General features: G+C 47.9%; 1 protein-coding gene across 3 annotated transcripts in view; it reads left to right on the plus strand.

Moving 5' to 3' along the window:
• Positions 1 to 1,724, plus strand: part of ccdc102a (coiled-coil domain containing 102A) — a 50,270-nt gene extending 48,546 nt beyond the window's left edge. For all 3 annotated transcript variants that reach the window (XM_080885234.1, XM_080885235.1, XM_080885236.1), the window contains one exon: positions 1 to 1,724. This exon is cut by the window's left edge and continues 1,209 nt beyond it. The gene's annotated coding sequence lies outside the window, so the exon portion shown is untranslated.
• Positions 1,725 to 2,340: the final 616 nt, after the last annotated feature.

Raw genomic sequence — 2,340 nt, forward strand, 5'->3', positions numbered from 1 at the left:
ATCACTAACACTAGCATTAGCCCAGGGTACACCTGGGATCAGCCTCTCACCTGGAGTTCAGGTGTTCCCCAAATCAAATGCACCTGTCTCCTGTTGATCCACCTGTGTAGGCTTCCTGTGAGTTCTCAGTGTCATGCTAGAAAACATCCACAAACCAAATCCTCTGTGAGCGGTTTCGTGGAGGAGCCTCCATCCTAACCCTTCTTTTCCACCAAACTGCCTCCACCAACCATGTCAGTGTGCATCCACCTGAGCCTTCTTACCTCAGAGTGTCACATCCTGCTGCAGCTGCATCGCTGACGGCACAATTTGACGCCCTGGAGTGCGAACAGGTCGGCCGATCTGTGACGTCAGCTCGCTGCGCGCTTCTTTGCTTTAGCGGATGTAGACGGTGGGAAGAAAGTAGTCCCTAAATGAAACTGCAGGGTGTGTGTTTTCTTTGTTTTTAAGTAAGTGGGTGAGATACCTACGGTGGCCCTGAGAGACGCTGCAAAAGCACACAAAACACAACAGAAATAGGAAAAAACACGTTTTCAAAAGCACAAGGGAAGTGTTTCTGGGGAGACAATAACCCGACGGACCAGTTGCAGGAACCAAAATATGCTAAGAATCGTGCTGGGAGACTCTTCAAAGATGTGGAGGATCTATCGGTTTTGTGAGGAAAGAAAACAGGAGAGATAAGTGTGTTAGCCTAAGAATCTGTCATCAGTATCATATGAATCCATCCTTCCGCTTCTCCTTTTCAGGGGCGCTGGAGCCAATCGCAGCTGTCACAGGGCGAGTGGCGAGGTCCACCCTGGACAGGTCGCCAGTCTGTCGCAGGGCTCACACACAGGGACAGGCAACCAGTCGCGCTCACATTCACTCCTGCATTCACACCTAGTGGCAATTTTTCAATTAACTATCCTCACAAAGTGCATGTCTTTGGACGGTGGGAGGAAGCCGGAGTACCCGGAGGGAACCCACGCAAACACGGGGAGAACATGCAAACACAGAAAGACCCCGACCTGATGGTGGAATTGAACTCAGGCAACAGTGCTAACCACCGTGCCATCGTGCGTATGAATCGTGAGATTAAAACACACTTACCGAGCATGTTTTGGTTCCCAAAACTGGTCCATCAGGTTATTGTCTCCCCAGAAACACTTCCCTTGTTTTTTTTCCTATTTCCGTTGTGTTTTGTTTGCTTTAGCAACGTTTTTCTTCTTGCTGGTGTTTTCTTAAGTTGCAGTCCGTTTGGCCTTTCAGGGCCACCGTAGGTAGCTGCAAAAAAAGCATTCCCAATGAGTGTTTCTGACACTGCACTAACAACAGGAGGGGGTGCTCTGGATTTTGAGGTGAAACGTCCCTGAGACGTCACAGTCTGGGAGCTGAAGCTTCCTGTAACGATGCAGTATTTAGCATTTTCATGTCGAGTGTCCAGATGCTGTGAGGGAGGACGGGAAGCTCTGAGGATGCGATCTGAGAACCAAACACTTCAGAAAGATCCACTCATGAAACAGTCACACGATGCCGCTGTGACAGCAATAAACCATTCATCTGTTCATCTTCCACCAGCCTCGCCTTCACTCTGCCTCGACTCTGATGCTGGAAGGGGACCAAGACATTTGTACTGACCAGGATTCTGTATTCCTGCTATTTATGTTGTTCTGGTTTAGTTTTTATAAATGATCTGTACCACCGTGTTTTCTATTAGCTCTATAAATGTCAGCTGTACATACGAACATGAGTCCCGTGTGTTTTTCCTCTGTGTGCGCTGTGATTTATTCATGAGTGGGTCACAGTAATCACCGCCTTTATTGCAGAACTCCGTAAAGCAGCCTCGGCTTTAGCTCCACACGGGCACTAATGTGACAGAAGTTAGCAGGGTCGAGGGCAAGTTCTGCACAGGACACGAACGAGCACCGTGAAAGGTCGTCAGCAGCACACCCGTCTGTGACGGAGCTTTCAGCAGCAGCATTTAGGAGTGATTGGGGGTCTTTTATTTTGAAATGAGCGCACATTTCTTTTCCGTTCCTGTGTCCGACTTCCTGTCCTCCTGGTTCCTCCGTCCGTGGCCTCATACCAAACAAGTCGTCTGTGTTAAAGTTGTCATGGTAATCATGTGTTGACTGCGACCATTGCTAACAACGTTGCAAACGATTGTTCCTTTTGTACAGTTTAGTTTCCGCCTCCATTTTTTTCCATAATAAACTTTTTTCAGTTTCTGTGAATATCATCATAACATCTTCATGAATGATGCATTTTTGACCACGTCTCACTCCAGAAATCCAACATGGCGGCAGCTGAAATGCTGTCATGAGGCCTGTGACATCATGATGTCTGCATCCATGTTTGATG

This window comes from Rhamphochromis sp. 'chilingali' (assembly GCF_963969265.1).
Source record: "Rhamphochromis sp. 'chilingali' genome assembly, chromosome: 6".
In the NCBI taxonomy this organism is placed as follows: Eukaryota; Metazoa; Chordata; class Actinopteri; order Cichliformes; family Cichlidae; genus Rhamphochromis; species Rhamphochromis sp. 'chilingali'.